This window comes from Globicephala melas, chromosome 15 (genome assembly GCF_963455315.2).
Source record: "Globicephala melas chromosome 15, mGloMel1.2, whole genome shotgun sequence".
Taxonomy (NCBI): domain Eukaryota; kingdom Metazoa; phylum Chordata; class Mammalia; order Artiodactyla; family Delphinidae; genus Globicephala; species Globicephala melas.
This window is the reverse complement of record NC_083328.1, coordinates 1,604,877-1,624,565: the sequence shown is the minus strand read 5'-3', so window position 1 is coordinate 1,624,565 and position 19,689 is coordinate 1,604,877. Positions and strand designations below refer to the sequence as shown.

At 56.0% G+C, this 19,689-nt stretch overlaps 1 pseudogene; it reads right to left on the bottom strand.

The window, feature by feature from the left end:
- Positions 1 to 8,606: 8,606 nt before the first annotated feature.
- LOC115848711 (kinesin-like protein KIF19) lies at positions 8,607 to 19,684 on the bottom strand (annotated as a pseudogene).
- Positions 19,685 to 19,689: the final 5 nt, after the last annotated feature.

The window sequence follows — 19,689 nt, the reverse complement described above, 5'->3', positions numbered from 1 at the left end:
ATTTCCGCGGCCCCCTGCGCCCCCCTAGTGTAGCCATAAGTCTAACTCAAAGGGGCCTGGACTTCGGAGTCAGGCTCAGGTCGGGTCCTGCTCTCTGGGGATCGGGTACGATTTCTCTCGTCTCTGAGCCTCAGTTTTCACATCTATAGAATGGTCGTGATGGGCCCTGCTCCAGGGGACTGCTGTAGGAGGCCCTGGCGCACCGGCTGCCATCAGAAAGCGTTAGCAGCTCTCAGCAGCGCTGCTGTGACCGTGGCGCGCCGGGTCCCTCCCGCACCTCGAGGGCCTCGGGTTCCCGCTGCTTGGCCAGAGCATGTGGGCCTCCCCTCTGGCCAGGGCCACCTCATGCGGCTCCGCGGCCCTGCCCGAGTCCCCAACCCTGTCGGCCTCCACCGGCTCCTCGGCCCTCTCAGGGGGTCTGTCCCTGTGCGCGCTCCCAGCTGCAGCCACAATAGAGGGGTCAGGGGTCAGAGCGCAGGCCCCGCCCGGGGAGCCTGGGGAGCCCTGGCATCCCCCTGTCTCAGAGTCCCCATTGGTCCCAGCTGGTCTACTGGCCGGCGTGGGCGTGAAAACGGGGCAGGATTGGGTCTGCTACCTGGTGCCTTCTATGCTTACGAAGAACAAGAATTCATGAGCAAAACTGGAAGGAAGTAAAGAATTGGTAAACCTTTGTGGCAGGATGGCGGACTGACAAAGTGCCCGCCCTGCCTCCAATCCGACCCACCCAGGACCGTCTGGGTGACGGGGGCCGCCTGCCGCGTAAACACTCCTCGGTCCCCTCAGCTGTGAACCTTGGAGACAGCAGCACGGCCGGGGCTCCGTGAGGACGGGCTGGGAGGACCCAGCTCAGGGCGACACCTCCAAAGGCACGCAGGGCGCCCGACCGAACCTAAACTACAACGAGGGTCATGTGGAAACTGCAAGGAAGGAGGACCCAGAGGGAGAGAGGGCTGGGAGCGGCGGGTGGGATGGAGGGAGCGCTTCCTTTATTAGAATTCCTCTAGTGCGGTGCCCTGCTGTTTGCGTGATTAAGAAAATAAACAGGAAGGAAGGAGGCAGGGGAGAAATGGGGGAGGTCTGGCGAAGAAATGGACTCAAGTCACAGCGCTGCGGCCTGTAAGCGGAGAGGACACGTGTCCTAGGTTGTCCACTGGCAGCCCAGCATGGTTGTTAACAGCGCCCCCTCACCCTGTGGTGCTCCTGGTCTGGGGGACAAAGTGCACGGCCAGCTCCTCTGCAGGCAGTCAGTCACTCACAGTAGGTAGGAACCGCAAGTGCGTGTGGAATGGTAGAAAGACCCTGGCCGAGTGGACGTACAACCTCGGGCAAACCCACATCCCCTCTGACCTCAACATCCTTGCTGTAAAATGGGGTTGACCCTAACCTGCCAGGGCTGGCCCTGGACTCCACCTGTAGAAGAAGGTCGAAGGGGCCTGGGAGCCTCTCCCACTGGCCCAGATTAGCCACAGGCCAGGAGAGCAGGGCAGCGAGGGTGCCCTTGGCTGAAGTCCCCTTGGGGACCCACTGGCAGTAGAGGGAGGCTGGACAGTAGCAGAAAAAGGAGCTCCCCACCCCAGGGTCCCCAGGTCCTGCTGGCCTCCCCGGCCCATCCCTGGGAGGGTGGGCGCACTCACTCTGCCATGGTCAGCAGGTAGTGGGACACGTCCACATGCAGCTCGATGCTGGTGTTCTCCAGCTCCGCCAGGCTGCGTCACAGCTCCAGCTGCTCCTTGAAACCCCCGACGAGCTGCGCCCAGATCTCGTTCATCTGCAGGCGGCTGTCCTTCTCTGTGTCGGGCGGAGGGATGGCGGCTGGGGACAGGAAGAGAGCCAGCTGCACCGGGAGCAGTGCTACCTAGGCCAGGGTGGAATCCATGCTTGCCTGGCCACACAGGATCGGGTCCAAGGACAGGCTTTATAGACAGTGTATGGATGGGTGGGTAATGGATGGATGGGTGGGTGGATGGGAGGGTGGATGGCTGGATGGGCAGGTGGATGGATGGATGAATGGGTGGATGATGGATGGATGAATGGGTGGATGATGGGTGGATGGATGGGTGGATGGGTGGGTGGATGGCTGGATGGGCAGGTGAATGGGTGGATGGATGGGTGGATGATGGGTGGATGGATGGGTGGATGGGTGGGTGGATGGATGGGTGGATGGGTGGGTGGATGGATGGGTGGATGGGTGGGTGGATGGCTGGATGGGCAGGTGAATGGGTGGATGGATGGGTGGATGATGGGTGGATGGATGGGTGGATGGGTGGATGATGGGTGGATGGATGGGTGGATGGGTGGGTGGATGGCTGGATGGGCAGGTGAATGGGTGGATGAATGGGTGGATGATGGGTGGATGGATGGGTGGATGGGTGGATGGGCAGGTGAATGGGTGGATGGATGGGTGGATGGGTGGGTGGATGGATGGATGGATGGGTGGATGGGTGGATGGGTGGATGGGTGGGTGGATGGATGGGTGGATGGGTGGATGATGGGTGGATGGATGGGTGGATGGGTGGGTGGATGGATGGGTGGGCAGGTGAATGGGTGGATGAATGGGTGGATGATGGGTGGATGATGGGTGGATGGATGGGTGGATGGGTGGATGGATGGATGGGTGGATGGGTGGGTGGATGGGTGGGTGGATGGATGGGTGGATGGGTGGGTGGATGGGTGGGTGGATGGCTGGATGGGCGGGTGAATGGGTGGATGGATGGGTGGATGATGGGTGGATGGGTGGGTGGATGGGTGGGTGGATGGATGGATGGGTGAATGGGTGGATGGATGGGTGGATGGGTGGGTGGATGGGTGGGTGGGTGGATGGGTGGATGGGTGGGTGGGTGGATGGGTGGATGGGCAGGTGAATGGGTGGATGGATGGGTGGATGGGTGGGTGGATGGATGGGTGGATGGATGGGTGGATGGGTGGATGGATGGGTGGATGGGTGGGTACTCGAATGGTTCACTTAGAGGGATTTAGACTCTCTGTTTGCCCGTTTTGCGGTTGGGTTGCATGGATTTGAGTCTCAGGAATCCAAGGACGAATGGGGCTGGGCTAGCTGTCTCAGCTCTGACCTCACTTCCTCAGGGGAACCTTCCTAGACTCTCGATCTGGGTCCATGAGCCGCTTGCTCTGAAAACATCCTACGTTCACCTCAGCAGTCTTCTTCATGTCGATAATTCGGTAACGTTTCGTGGTAAATGTTCAACACCTGCCTTTCCTGCTGGAATGTAAGTTCCACGAATGTAAGTCTTTGTTTCCCGTGATCAGTTCCTACCTAACAGCTATCCAGTGATTAATCGATGGTTTTCCCTGCCTGTCCCAGTAGATATCTCCACTCTGGTCACATGCGGCTGGTGCCCCTGACTTTGAGGGCAGTGGTCAAGGGATTTCTTTTCCCTAAACATCAAGCCATCTGGGATTGGTTAAATAAATTATGATGCGTCCAGACGACCAAATCATTGCAGTCATTAAAACAAGGCTTTGGGGAACACATGATATCCTAGGAAATGCTCATAAAGGAACGATCCTGGCAGAGCCGTGGACACAAGCTGCCCACTGCTGCCCTAGGCTTGCCATAGCAGGACCCAAGGGAAGCCCCTCATGCCCTCAGGGCTCACCATGAGACCCTCATCCCCTCCATGACGCTGCCCACCTCCTCAGACCACCAAGGCCAGTCCCAATAACTAATAGGCCAGCAGGATGAGAGCCATTATGGCATGCATCTCTGTTGACCCCTGACCCCAAAGAAGCCCAAGCTTCCCGGTCATCACCTAGCTTTATAGATGCTCTACAACAATGCCATCTTCCACCCCCACCAGCCCCTGAAGCCCTCTGCTGGCGCCATGGGACTCAGTGTGGCATCACCAGCAACCACTCTTCTTTGAAATTTTCCTTCACCCTCTTGCTCCAGCAGAAACCTGAGCCCCAGATCTACCACAGAGAAATAGGCACCCATGTGCGCAAGGAGGTTATGTGACTGGAAAGCCCCAAAGTGCCCATCAGAGGGGACAGGATAAGCAGACTCCAGTATGGACATCCTATGGAACACTTTGCAGCTGTTACAGAGATGAGGGAGCCCCGTCTCTGCAGATGGACGGCCTCCAAGACACATCGATGGCTGAGAAAAACAAGTTAAAGAATAACAGCTAAAGTCTGAAATCATTTATACAAAAACCCAAAGCCACCCCACCATCCACATACACACACACCACAGACCTCTCTGGGTACATTTATGTCTACAGCACCGCACAGGAAAAGATCCAAGAAGGAATACTTCAAAATGACAGCAGTGACCTCAAGGAACTGGAAAAAGAAGAACACGCTAAACCCAAAGGTGCCAGAAGGAAGGTGATGGATAACAAAGATGAGAGCAGAAATCCATGAAAACAGCAGGAGAGACCAACACAATTAAGATCACAAAGATGAGAGCAGAAATCCATGAAAACAACAGGAGAGACCAACACAATTAAGATCACAAAGATGAGAGCAGAAATCCATGAAAACAACAGGAAAGACCAACACAATTAAGATCAACAAAATTGAGGGCTGGTGTTTGGAAAAGATAAACAAAATTGACAAACCTTTAGCTAGACTTACTAAGAAAAAACAAAAAGAAGATGCAAATAAATAAAATTATAAATGACAGAGGAGACATCACGACTGGTACCACAGAAATACAAAGGCTCATAAGATTAGTATGATCGATTCTATGCCAACAAATCGATTAATCTAGAAGAAATGGATAAATTACTAGAAACATACGACCTACCAAGCCTTTATCATGAAGAAACAGAAAATCTAAACAGACCAATAATGTGTAAGATGATTAAATCAGTAATCGAAGCCCTCCCAACAAAGAAAAGCCCAGGGGTGAATTCCACCAAACCTTCAAAGAAGAATTAACACCAATCCTCAGACTCTTCCAAAAAATTGAAGAGAAGGGAACACTCCCAAACTCGTTTCACGAGGCCAGCATTACCCTGATACCAAAGCCGGACAAGGACACCAAGAAAAGAAAACTACAGGTCAATGTCCCTGTTGAACACAGATGAAAATATTCTCATTAAAATACTAGCAACCCCAAATCCATGGCACACTGAAAGCTCATACGCCGTGATCGAGTGGAATTTATCTCTGGGATGCAAGGATGCTTCCACGTATGCAAATCAGTAATGTGGTACATCATATTAATATTATGAAAGACAAGAACCATGTGATCATCTCAATAATACAGGAAAAGTATTTGACAAAATCCAACATCTTTCATGGTAAAAAATTAACAGTAATGTGTTTGTATCACCAGAGAGCCAATAGGTGTTCAACTTTCCGACAATCTACGCCATGTCAGAAATCTCTTTTGTTTTTTTTTTGTTTTTTTTTTGTGGTACGCGGGCCTCTCACTGTTGTGGCCTCTCCCGTTGCGGAGCACAGGCTCCGACGCACAGGCTCAGCGGCCATGGCTCACGGGCCCAGCCGCTCCGCGGCATGTGGGATCTTCCCGGACCAGGGCACGAACCCGTGTCCCCTGCATTGGCAGGCGGACTCTCAACCACTGCGCCACCAGGGAAGCCCTGTTAATATTTTTTAAGGTGTGGAAATGATACTGTAGTTATGTGTTTGTAAGGAGCCTGTATTCTTTAGGGATTATAGGCTGAAATACTTATGAATGAAATGATATGATGACTGAAATTTGCTTCAAGATAATAGGCTGAGGGAAGTGCGTGGGAAGAAACAAGGCCTGGAGAGTGGGTGACGAGGGCTCACTTTACTGCTCTTCCTCCTTCTGTGAGTACTGGAAAATCCTCGTAACAAAAGTGTGAGCGCTTTCTACTTCCCTCCTCTACGTGGTGTTCACAGTTGACCACTGTGGTCACTCCTGGCCTCCTCCTCAACTCCTGTCATGGTCTCCACACAAAACCCCAGCCGTGGAGAATCCCCCACCTGCCCTGTGAGTAGTCGCACTTCCACTTCTCGAATACGCAGCTCAAGGGGGCTCCTGGCGCATTGCTGTCCGGCTCAAGGTCTCCTTGGCCTCCCGTTACAGTCAGGATAAACCCAGGCCCCTGTTCAACGTCTTCCAGCCTCAGCTCCCACCATGCACCTCTCCTCAGGTGCCAGCCACGTGGGCGGCCCTCTGCTCCCTGAACTCATCAAACCCACTCCCACCCCAGGGCCTTTGCCTGTGCAGTTCCTCTGCTGGACGACTCTGAACCAGGTCTGTGTATGGCTCGTCCCCTCCCTGCATCTCCAACACTGATACGCACCTGTTACATAGTAGGTACTCATTAAATGTGTGACATTGCTCCCAACCCCCAACTTTTTTTTTTAAATTTATTTCTGGCTGTGTTGGGTCTTTGTTGCGTGCAGGCTTTCTCTAGTTGTGGAGAGTGGGGGCTACTCTTCATTGCGGTGCGTGGGCTTCTCATTGCGGTGGCTTCTCTTGTTACAGAGCACGGGCTCTAGGCGCATGGGCTTCAGTACTTGTGGTGCGTGGGCTCAGTAGTTGTGGCTCCTGGGTTCTGGAGTGCAGGCTCAGTAGTTGTGACGCATGGGCTTAGTTGCTCCGTGGCATGTGGGATCCTCCCAGATCAGGGCTCGAACCCGTGTCCCCTGCACTGGCGGGTGGATTCTTAACCACCGCGCCACCAGGGAAGTCCCCCCAGCTCCCAATTTTGCTGTGCATGTGTGTACGGATTTATTTAAGAGACTGGAAGGAAATAGCTAAATCTAACAATGGTATCTCCAAGTTGTGGGATTATGAGTGAGTTCTATTTTCTTCTTACACTTTGCAGCATACTCCAAGTTTTGAATGATAAACACATATTACTATAACAATCAGGAAACGTTTTAAATATGACGTATTTACACATCTAATACAGGAACACGTTTTGGTGATAAAAATTCGAATAATACATCAAGACTTGATCATCTGATTGCCCTCCCCCCAACCCCAGTCCCCCACCCACACGTAACTACTGCTATCATTTTGATATGTGCCCTTCCGGATCTTTCTCTGTGCAGTTTTGTACATATAACTGTATCTAATGAGATATATGGGTTTCCTGGTGGGTAGATTATAGCAGGCTATGACTGTTACGCTTTAACTTGCTTTTCTCATCTAGCAATGGTCTTGGAGGCCGTCCATCTGCACAGATGGGTCTGCCCCATTCTCTGTAGCACCTGCAGGGTGATCCACAGGAGGGACCCACCAGTTAGCTTGTCCCATCCCCTTTGATGGGCATGTGAGCGCATGCGTCTCCTGGTAGACTTGGGGGAAGTTGCTGGGCAACAGAACTCATACACTTAAAGTTTGAAAAGATGCAGGTAAAACAGGCTCCAAAGAGAAGTGTTAATTTAGACTCCCAATAATAGTGGTTAAGGCTGCCTTCCATACTTTATTTTATATTATCCATTTAATGCTACGTGACATTTTAATTTTAGCCAGTCCAATAAGTGAAAATTGTTTCAATTTGTATCTCTGTTTCCTAATGCAATTGAGAATCTTTTCCTAGGTTTATGGCCACTAGAAACTCTCTGAATTGCCTATTCATTTCCTCACCCTCATTTTTAAATTGGGCTGTTGGTTCTTTCTTATTGATTTTCAAAAATCCTTTATTTACTACGCCAAAACTTATCTTAATAAGCCAAAAGAACGTGTGTGTGTGTGTGTGTGTGTGTACATATGTTTACTTGTCTTCGTTACAGATATTTTTTATGGGCACCTTTTAAACTTACTGATTAATTTTAGGGTAAAACTATGGTGTGCTCTACCCCAAAAGGAGGCCTAGATCAAACCGATTTGGGGAGAAGGGAGGGATGGAGAGAAGCTGCCTAGCGGGCATGGGTTTCATTTTGGGGTGGAAACGTTTCAGAAAGAGACAGAAACAGCGGCTGCCCAACACGGTGGATGTGCTGAACGAAGGGTTTGCTTTAAGATGGTGAATTTTATGTTGTGTGAGTTCTGCCTCAGTGCACTTTCTTGGAAGACCCTAGACGCTAACATTAGGGGAAGCTGGGAACTCTGTAGTATCGTTGCCAATTTTTCTAAATTTAAAATTGTTCCAAAGTGAAAAGACTAAAAAAAGAAACTGATTTGGGAGGAAAAAATAAATAGGCAGCAAGAAGAAAAGCTGAAGAAAGATAAGAAGAGATTAGAAGAGAGCAGAGAGACGGCTGCTCCCTGAGGCCACGGGGGACTCCCCTGGTGGCCACTGGTTAAGAATCCACCTTCCAATGCAGGGGACGCAGGTTCGATCCCTGGTCGGGGAACTAGGATCCCACATCCCACGGGACAACTAAACCCGCGCGCCACATCTACTGAGCCTGCACTCTACAACTAGAGAGAAGCCCGTGTGCTACGACGAAAGATCCCGCGTGCGGCAACTAAGACCCGACGCAGCCAAAAAAATAAATAAATACATAAAATATTTTTTTAAAAAAGGCCAGGCCGGGCTCGGCGGTCACCCCGGGTGGGGTGCTCAGTGCAGACACCGCTCCAGGAAGGGCAGGAGGACGCAGTGGGCCTCTGGTGTCCCGGACGGCCCAGCAGCAGGAGGCACTGCGTGCGTGTACGGCCCCACCTTGAGCATCCCGGCCGCTGGGATGCTTCACTTCTCCTTCCCCTGCTTCTCCACCTTGGCCTCGGGGTGCTTCATCTGCCTGCCCAGGTCGGAGATGACATCCCCGTACTGCGCGATGTGGTAGGACACGTTCAGCAGGTTGCGCTTGACCTAGTGGCGGGACGCGGCCAAGGTCAGGGCCAGCTGGCTGCCCCGCGAAGGACACCTGTCGCCCAATGGATTATGCCAGAAAGACGCAGCACCTTTCGTCAGGAAAATGTAAATCAGTGCTATTCTGTCTTAAAAGGGAAGGAGATTCTGACACCTGCTGCAACATGGGTGGACATGATGAAAAGTGAAATAAGCCAGATGCAGAAGGATCCATGATCCACACCACATGTGTGGTCCCTGGGAGAGTCAGGGTCACAGAGACAGGAAGTAGGGGGTGGGGCCAGGAGTGGGAGAGGGGAGGGAGTCGGTGTTTAATCGGGGCAGAGTCTCAGTTTGGGAAGATGAAAGTTCTGGAGACGGACAGTGGGGATGGTCGCACAAAAATGTGAATGTGCTTAATGCCACCGAACTGGGCCGTTTCAAATGGTTCAAGGGGTGAATTTTATGTTATGTATATTTTGCCACAAAAAAACCAAAATTCAAACAATCCACGAAGAGGTTTTTGAAAACCCTTCCCATGGGTAACCACTGCTACCATTTTGGTGTGTGCCCTTCTGAATGCTTCTCTGTGCGGTTTTATACATGTACAGGAAGCTAGAGAGATACACGTGGGGAGTTTTGGGGGTGTGGGTTCAGCGTTGGGGGGGGTTTACGTAGATCATATCAGACTGTAGCTGCTGTACTTTTACTTGCTTTTCTGGTCCAACGATGTGTCTTAGAGGCTGTCCGTCTGCACAGATGGGTCTACCCCATTGTCTGTAACAGCTGCAGAGCGGGGCCGCAACAGGGACACAGCAGGCAGCTGTCCCCTCCTCTTCAACGGGCACTTTGGGGCTTTCCTGTGACACAACTTCCCTGAGCACGTGGGTCTGAGTTTCTCTTTGGTTGATGTGGAAGGTGACATTGCTGGCCGCAGGGCGCACGCACTTAAGTTTCACCAGATGTGCACCCTGGCCCTCAGTCTGCACAGACACGCTCTCTTTAGCGCTCGGGGCTCAGCTCCCTTGCAGGAGCCAGTTCCCCTTGGTGGAAGACCCCTCTAAACCCGGCCTTCTCTGTGATCGTTCCTCGCGGCGCCCTGTGGCTTTCGTTTAGAGCACTTGCCACAGTTGGAAAGGAAACACTCCCCTGTGTGGGTTCTTGTCTCCTAGCTGCCTTCTCCTCGGCTAAGCTCAGGTTCGTGCGGGAGCAGAAGCTCTGATGATGCTGACGCTAGTGCTGGTGATGGTTTTATGGTGGCGCCTCGCTCAGAGCTGGACGTTGGGAAGGGCTCATCCCTTGTTGTCAACAAATGGTAATCGTGATAATAAAGTAACACCTATCATATGTTGGCCACTACTCACTCCTGTGCTAAGTCGCTAATGTGCATTATCTCATTGAGGGTCGCACAGCCTTAAGAGATGAATCCTTGGGCTGCCCTGGTGGCGCAGTGGTTGAGTCCACCTGCCGATGCAGGGGACACGGGTTCGTGCCCCAGTCCGGGAAGATCCCACGTGCCGCGGAGCGGCTGGGCCCGTGAGCCATGGCCGCTGAGCCTGCGCTTCCGGAGCCTGTGCTCCGCAACGGGAGAGGCCACGACAGTGAGAGGCCCGCGTACCGCAAAAAAAAAAAGAGAGATGAATCCTTTACACTGAGTACAGCAGTGTAGCCAGAACAGCACGGCAGTGTGAGGCACGGGCTCTGGATCCAGGCCCCCTGGGCCCCAACACCAGCTCTGCCCAGCTGTGGTAGGTTAGAGAAGCTGCTTTATCTCTCTGTGCTTCCGCTGCCCACTCCGTTAGATGGGATAATAATAGGACCTACCTCCTAGGGAGCCAGTTGCTGAGAATGAAGTAAATCAGATCGCAGTGAGAGCTTACAGTGATGCCAGGCACAGAGACAAGTCCCTTCCCTGAAACCTGTGAATGTGGCCTTATTTGGAAAAAAGGGTCTTTGCAGATGTAATTAAGGATTTGAGATGAGATCATCCCAGATTAGGGAGGGCCCTCAAATCAATGCCAACTGCCCTCAGAAAAGAGGAGAAAGAGAGGAGCACAGGGAGGAGGGCAAGGCGGAGCAGAGACTGGAGGGGTGTGGCCACAAGCCAAGCGCCAGGAGCCTGCGAGCTGGGAGGGACCCTCCCCTAGAGCCTCTGGAGGGAGAGCTGTAGGACTCAGTGAGCAGGCCGGAGAGTAACAGAGGGAGCGGGTGAGGGAAGGTGGGAGGGCGCGGCTCACCGTCCTCTTGACATTCTTGGCCCTACGTGTATAGCAGGGTGTCCGCGCCTCCCTGCTCAGTACGTGTATAGCAGGGTGGTCCGCGCCTCCCTGAAGTGCGTGCTGGCTGGGCTGATGTGGGCAGTCATCACCGTCCGGCTGTTCCCTCCCAGGGCATCCTTCTCAGTGGAAGGCGCGAGATGGGGATGGTGGGAACCAGGGTTCCCACCTGCCCGGGGGCGCCATCCCTCCGCTACCTGTCCCGGGCTCCTCTGGACCAGCCCATCTGGGGTTCCTGCTCCAAACCCTGAGAAGGGCAGCTGAGGCTGGACCAAGGGGTCGCTGCTCAGGGGGGTGACGCGCAGGCTGAGATGGACCTGCTGCAGGCCCGCCCCATCCTACTTCCACTCTGATGCAGGTGGATTAGACCGAGAGGCCAAACTCACAGAGCCATTTATTTGCTGCTTTGCCTATCTGTCTACCTACACCCTGCCTTGCTGTAGAATAGAGGTGACAGCGTTCAGCTCAGTATGAAGAGGACTTTTCTCAGACTGTCTGTGATGAGACAGGCAGCCTTGGTGAGGTAGTGAGCTTCCTGTCCCTGGGAGTGTGCAAGCATGGGCTGGACCACACTCAGAGGGATGGAGGGGGGATTCGAGCAGTGACTAGAGATGATTTCTCCAGATAAAGCAGAGATTTTCCTGCTTTCAGGGGTTCCTGGAAGGGCCCTTAGGCCCAGGTAAATCCTGAAAGATGCAGTCAGATGCTGCAGCCACGCCTGTCTCTGGCCAGGGGCTCATACCTTCAGCGGGTGCGCCTGAGTTTGCTGTCCCGGGAGTTCACATGCTGCGCCTGGCTGCCGCCCTTCTCGCTGGGTGCGTTGACGCAGGTGCCCAGCGCCAGCAGGGAGCGGTTGATGGGGACGCCCTCCTTCATCCTCTTGCCTCGGTTCTGGGTCTGAGTGAGAAGAAGCCAGCTGGCAGGGAAGTGGTCCTCCCCCCACCCACCCCAACCCCGCCACCTCCCCACCCCAGGCCCCAGGGGGAGGGGACTGAGGTCCAGAGGATGCGATAACCCCATCCCACCCTGGGAGGCTCAGGGTGGACGCTCTGACTACACTCCCACAGCCCAGGGACTGGAGACAGAAACGACACCAGATTCTGCGGTGGAATACCACACAGCCAGGAAAGGGGGTGAGGTAGAGCTGTTTACCAATGTTGAAAAGATGCTCTCTGTGAAGTGAGATAAAAAAGGGCTCAGACGGATGCCTGGGCGGAACAGTCCCCTTTTTATGATAAAAATACGAACGCGTGTGTCTTCGCGAGAACGTCCCCCCACGCCGAAGCTTTCTTGTCCTCCCAGTCTCAGCTAGCGGTCCTCCTGGGGAGCGCCCAGGCCCCCTCACCCCACGGGGGTACATGCTACCCTGTATATTTCCTCCAAGTTGCTTAGCTCTCTCGGCAACTATCTTGCTCTTTTATGCGTTTGTTTTTCCCTAACTGCTCCCCACAGAACCTAAGCTCCATGACGGAGCTGTCATCTGGGTTGGCCATCTGTCCCCCGTGACCCTCACCTCCTGGGTGTTTGAGGTGGAGACCTCCGTGATGCCTGCAGTCTGGATGCTGCCCCTAGAATCTTTCCGCAGGTCCAGAAACCCTGAGGACGGGTTCAGGAGGTCCCAGATCACTTCGTTATAAATCTGGGATGAGACAGAAACGCTGGAAGCAGTAGGTCTGATGCAAAAGAAGCACAGGGGCTTACCTATCACTGGGGCTTTGCATCTCCAGAGAAGTCTGGGATGCCCTGAGGTTTCCCACAGGCTGGGGGGCCCTTGGGGTAACAGGTGGGGTTTTGCACTCATGATCAGGCCCGTTTTGCAGGCAGGGCAGCCGAGGGGGTGGGCGGCTCACCTCAAGGTAAGACATGGGCGCGCTGCAGTCCGTGCTCTCATGGGTCTCCTCGATGGCCTGGAAGAGGTCAGTGAGCATCTGCAGGTAGCTGCCGGGCCCCGCATCCATGGCAGCATCGTGTGGGTCTTGCTAGCACCTGCGGGAGGCATGGGATGCCCACCAAAGCAGGGCTCCTGGTCTGGGCTCGCCCCCCCCCCCCCCCGCCCCCGGAGCCTGGTCACACCTGCCGCCCGTACTGTGCAAACCGCCCTGGCTGCTCTGACATGCTCAGTTTCCATTTTGGAAACAAGAACAAAAAAAATCCTGTCTGAACAGCCTGATGGCTACTCTGGGGAAGAAAACCTGGGCAGGGAAAGCGGGAGGATACAAAGCGAAGATGCAGACAGTATCAGAGGAGGGAGGCCCAAGAGATGTCTGCACTTCTCTCCAAATTCGCTTTAAGGTGTTCGTGTTGTTCTCGTAATAGGAGAATTAACGTACGTGTTAAGCTTTCTAAGCAGTCCCGCTTCATGGGGTCCTCACCTCCTCCTTCCCGGTTCGCCCTGTAGGAGGGACCAGATGGCCCTCTTCCTTTGCTAGAGCATAGCACACAGCAGGTGCTCCCTGATGTTCGTTGAATGAAAGAAAGAATGAATGAATGCCATAAACAAGCTGTGACTTCGGACCAGGCTTCTCAGGGCCTCAGTTTCCCCACCTGTATAGGGAGGGGCTTAAGGCCCGTCCAGCTCTGACCCTCTGTGATTCTAGCTTTCAGGCGGAGAGGTAGCTTAGCTTCGCGAGTGTTTGCCGACCCCAACTTGTAACTGCAGAGGAGAGATCTGCGGTTTTCATGGGCAGAAAAGCGTGGGCTTGGGTTGAGCTCCACACTCACTCCCACCGGCTGTGTAACCTTGGGGAAGTCCCTTTACCTCTCTGAGGCTCAGTTGTCCCATCTGTGACAGGGGGATCGTTCTACCTGCCTTTCAGGGCTGTTGAAAGAACCAAAGGAACCAACGGATGCAGAGGGACCAGTGCAAGGCCAGCACGTATGAGGTGCTTTGTGCTGTTAGGAAGAGCTCTGCTGCCACCAACCTCATTCCCTCCGGGGGACACCGGCCTTTGGCAGCACCTGAGGGGCCGTGGGCAAACACCGCCGCGTTGTATCCAGAAATGACGCCTTCCACTAGTGCTGGGGGGTGGCAAGGTACACGTCTTCCTGCGGACAGATGGAAGGAAGACAGGCAAATGCACACTCCGACCAGAGTCGGGCACCTGGCTGTCTGGAGAGGACAGGTGTATGGTGCCTGCAAACGCCCTGCTCCCCCTGGACACGGACAGGGACCTCCACGGTGGCAGCCAGCGCAGCCACGGCACGAGCCCCACCCCAGTCCTGCAGCCGCCTGGACCACGCCGAGCCCCACGGTGAGACCACGGTGAGCGAGGATCGCACGAGAATGTAAGTGATAACTCCCACCATGAGGCCTGCCAGGTTTGGTACCAAACGGGTATGAGTCCTTTCCAGGGCTTCTGCATGAATTGAGAGAAATCAAAAAGAATGCAAAGGACTGGAAAGTAGTGACGGGGTTGGGAAATCCGGGAAGGGCATTATGACTCCTCTTATGGGACAAAACTAGGACCAGCGAGTGAAAGTTTCAGGCTGGCGGAATTTCATTTAGGGCAGCAGTACGTAGCGGTAGGAGTGTGTGGGTAGTGAGCTCCCTGTCCACAGGGGTATTCAAGGAAGGACATCTCCAGGGCTGGTGTCTGAGGGCATGGGCATCTGGCTGGACTGGAGAGAAAGGACGGTCCCCCTTCCTCTGCCTTCCCTGAACCCCCTCTGGGCCTGCTCTTCATCTCACTTAACTGTCCCAGCAGCCCTGGCTGGTGACACGAGGCAGAAGCATCTGAGCCCTGGTTGGACAGACTCCAAAGCTGGTGCTCCTTTCGTCCAGCCTTGGACTGACACTGTCTGGGACCTTGTCCTGGTTCTGCAGCTCTCTAGCTGTGACCTCAGGTCAGTTGCTGACCTCCTTAAGCCAGCACCTCACCTGTAAAGTGGGGATATCACCGTGTATTTTACAGAGTTGCTGTGACGCTTGGAAGACAAGGCGTGACAAGCACTTAAGCACAGCACTTGGAATGCACTAGCTGCTCAATAATTGATGACCTGGTCCTTCTACTTCCGACACCATTAAGATCTCGGCAGCAGAAGACACCTGTCTGCTCGGAGAGCCGGGCCTGTTTCCCTGGCTGGGGTGTGAGCCCCTGTGGGCAGGGAGTGTGTTCTAGCCCCGTGGCGGACAGGACACGGCTTTGTTGGATGGATGGGTGGGTGGACAGACGGACACATGGACACACAGAGGAATAAATGAGGATGCGTGTAAAGCCCGGGCACCTGGCGGCCCCCGGCATCCATGGAAGGGGTCTGCTACCTGTCCCTGGAGTGACCCAGAGCACCAACTTCCTCGTTTATCAGGGAGACCCCATGAGACGTCACGGATGAGGTCACCTGGCTGCCAAGCCCTCCCACATGAGGACACCCTTGGCGGGCCTGGCCCAGCGGGGCCATGGGCTGGTGGGTAGGGCCGGGCACCTGGGAGGTGTGCTGGTCGAACACGATGTCGAAGATGAAGGTCTTCTCCCGGGACCGGTGTGTGTGCAGTGTGTCCTCAGGGTCCTCCCCGGGGTCCATGAGCACCACCGTCTAGGAGCAGTGAGAGGCAGGGCTCGGAGGAGAGGCTGCTCACAGGATCAGGGCGGAGGGAGGACCCCAGGCCTGGCCTCTACCCTCAGAGGCATCCAGGGGCTCGGCCCGGACCTGGGAAGCGCTGCAGGCCTCTGCGCTCACCCCCAGGCAGCCTCTCCACTTCCATCTGAGGGTGCAGCATCTCCGGGCTGCTGCACCCCCAAAGCCTTGACTGTGAGCCCCCAGGCCGGCTGGGCTCTGCTTCCGGTCCTCACATACCGGCGCCCAACCAACGCCGAATCCCTCGGGCCCCGCCTGGACGGCAGCCCGGATGCCCCTGAACAGCCGGCCGGGGCGCTGAGGGCTGGGTGAAGAGCCCCGCCGGCCACAGCGCCCTGAGTAGCACCTGCAGGTGGGCAAGGGGCTCTGCGGAGGGCAAAACACCTAGCCAGAGGCCTGCTACCGCGATATCTGCACGTGGCCCTAGGGATATGCCTTTCCCACCCGACTACCTCTTGCTCATGGGGCCGCGCCACCCAAAGGAAAGGGGAGAACGGAGGGGGGGGGCGCAGGTACCTGGAGTGGGCAGGACCCGTCCAGCTCTGCAGCTCCGCGCTGTCTCTCTGAGCGCCTTGGGTGCCCCCTCCCCAGGGCCTCTCCTTTCTCACATAAATATGTAATTATACAGTAAGGTGTACGAGCGCCTCTGGGGACCGGGAGGTTCAGAAGAGCCTTTCCCAGTGGGCGGGGGCAGGGCAGCTGGAGACTAGTGGAGCTGTTTACTCTGGTGCGGGGCCTGGGGTGCACCAGGGAGTCTTAGGGGCAGGACTGGGCCCAGCAAGAGCCCCATCACCTGGCCACCCGCCCATTCCACCCAGGGCTGCCAGAGCTCCCTGGGAGGAGGTCAGCCCCCCCCCCCCACGATGGGCGACGTGCCAGGATTTGGGGACTGATGAGATGACTTTGAGAGCCGCTATGGATTCCAGAAATTATTTGCCTTAACAGTTATTCCAAGGGCACTGCCTGCTTCCTCTAACTTGTGTCGTTTTAATGAGTGAGGTGCACACAGTTTCAAGACTTGTCAGCCTGTGGGACAGCAGCCGCTGCCCCACCCCTGCTGCCCCGACTCCTGTGGCTGACATTCGGGCTGTGACCGCCCTGTCTGTACAGAACACGGGCCCCTACGTCCCGCCTCCCAGTGCAGTCACGTCACAAATTTAGTTAGAGCCACGCCGTCTCCACGTTAAGACTATCTATGTAAACGCTCTTCAGAGCTCGGCCAAATCCCTTCCTGCAAAACCTTGTTCCCCTCAGTGTAACAAGCGTCCTAACAGGTTTTACTCGCTTAGGTCTCCATGAACTCAGCACTAATCCACACCAGCCTCTTTGCCCACGCCCCTCGGCACGTTTACACACCCCAGACGTCCTGTCCACTCATCATCCTGCAGTGTCACCCCCGAGCTCCTCCCCTGGCACCCCCGTCCCCCGAGCCGGGGTCCTTTGCCCTGGAGTGCAAACGCACGTCCTGGGTAAAGCTGCCTCTCTAGTGACAAGTGGGGAAATGCAATTCAATTTTCTTTTACCCCAATTTGGCATTTACGCTGGCGAGTGACGACCACGGGCAACGACACTTCTGCGCTGAGAGCTCAGCTTCTGAGCCTGTTCCCAAGGAGCAGGAATCCTTGGCGACGTGACGGCGTGACGGCGTGCCGTCGGGGTCCTGCAGGGGCCCTCTCCCAACTGCACACCTAGCCCCCACCGCCGATCTCCCCCCACCCCGCGCCAGGCTGCTCAAACGTGTCGTCAGTGACCGCCTCTGTCCGCTCCATTCTTCTCCGTGCTCTCAGCTCCCCGACATTATACTTTCTCTCTTGCTCGACGCCCACACTCCACCCCACCCCCACCAGGGAGGGAGCTGGGGCCGTGGGGGACAGGCCCTTGAGTCCCCCCTCCCCCCGGCTCCACCCCAGTGTCTGGAACGTGCCGGCCACTGTGAGCACTGATGTTTTCCGCAAGGGAGGGAGGGAGGGAGGGAGGCGATCGCACGCGGGCGAGCTCCGCGACCGGTGACACAGCCCCACCCGGTCCCCGCCTTGTGGGCGATGACGGAGGCCCCTTCCTCGCGGTCTGCGTCGCTGAGCGGGCGGGTCCGAAGCGCCACCTGCTGGCGGGACACCGCGGCAGCTGCCTCCTAGTCCTCCCAGGGCACGGAGACCCCAGCCCAACCTCCCGCTCACCTCCCAAGAGCCTCCCACTCCTGGGGAAGCAGTTAAGGCCGCTGAACCCCCAGGCCCCACCGGGTGCTGACTTCCGGTTCACAGCTCACGATGGTGCTGAGAGGAGCACTGTGATCAGGCCACCCTCTTTAGTCTGAACTGGGGAGACTGAGGCACAGAGAGGTGAAGCAACTTGCCCAAGGTCACACAGCGGCTAAGGAGTCCTACCACCTCACCCCGGCTCCTTTACCCCACCACCCGAGGGACCCAAACCTTCACGCAGGTTGTGAGCACTTTCAGAGCAAAAGTTGGTTTTCTGAGTAGAAAATCCCGGGGCTCTGTTTCCCATCATTCTCTGCCCCACCTCCAGCCCAGTTCTAAGGGAGTCCCACAGGAGGCCCTCCGGGATGGCGCCGACCCAGGCCTCGAATCCTCCTTAGTCACCGAGCTGTGAGCCGCCTGCAAGCCAGCACAATGCTTCCGGGCCTCTGCTTTCTCGTCTGTACGATGGGAAAGTTCCTCCTGGTAGAAACGGTAGCTTACAGTTCTCCCTGAACGGGGCCGGGGTCACGACAGGGTCTCTCTGTAACCAGCCTACAGGTCAGGGGCAAGTGCCGAGCCTCTGCTCACCCGTCTAATGGGCTGAGCTTCCACGTCACCCAGGAGACAGGCCTCGGGGGACCTGATGGGGCCGGGGTAGGGGGCGTCTACACCACTGCATCTGAGGGTTGTGGCCTAGGCCCTGAGCTCCCTGGGGAGTGAGACTCAGAGGGCAAGGGTGAAGGCACATCTGGAGGTGGGGAGCAGGGGGTCACCAGGTCCCCTGAGGGAAGGCTGAGCAGAGCAGGGGCAGAGCCCTGGACGGGGACCCGGGCTGACGACAGAGACCTGACCTGTGACAAGCAGGCACCTGGGGCAGCGGGTCAGGCAGCCACGCGCTGGCCAGGCACGCGGAGGAGAACATTCCCCGTGAGCAGCTGGTCCTTGGGCTCCACCTCCCTCCTGGCTGGGCTGCCCTGGGCCCGGGAGGGGCCGGCAGTGGGGTGGGAGGGCTGGCTGGCTGGAGACACGAGCTCCTTGCTCCCTGCTATGCTAGCAGGAGAGACCTGGCTGCCTGTCAGCCCCACGCTGCCCCGCTGACATCAGCGGGGCCCCAGGAGCCCAGCTGGTCCTTAAGTGTCTCAGGAACTGCCCACGTGGTTCGGGTGGGCCCCCTCGCCTAACGCCATGGCAACCCCAGGGTTCCTACATGCCTCACCTGGCCTGCAGGTACGCCTGCCTGAGATCTGCACCCACCAGACTTGGCCCTTGGCCCTGGAGGCTTGTCCCCACCAAAGGGGGACACATGCCACCAGCTAACATTTGATGAAATAATCCCCTCGGACTACTTCTCCCCAAAGACACATTTCTAAAGCAAACTTGAAATGACCTGCGGGTTTTCTTGATTTTTAGGACATGGCTTTTAAGCCCCTTTCCCACGCTGCCAGTCTGCACCACAAGCCAGGGCCGACTCCCATGAACCATCAGGCGTATTCACTGCTTGAATGCTGCGCTCAACTTTTCCAACGCAGTCTCCAGGGAAGTCACTGCACGGTGAACCAAGGAGGCTGCACCTGCCATCACGCAGCTCACCAGCGCGCCAGGTGACAGCAGCACTCCTCCCGCCCACGAGAGCCAGGGTGGGTGTAGGTGCAGTAAATTGCTACTGCATTTTCATATAAATCGCGGAGACACCAGATCCATGCAGTTCGGATCTGAGAAACCCAACTTAATGGTTCGAGCTACAGAGGCCCATTCACCCCAGCCACGGCTCTCAGTCCGGCCAGCCTGGCAGCAGGGAGCGGCCACACCCGGTCACTTGGTCGTCCATGGGCAGGAGTGTGCTGGTCACGTCCAGGTCAGCGCTGGGCTCCAGGACTTCTTGGCCACACGAACGAGGCCGGGGAAGGGGCGCCCCTTTAACATCCATGCTCC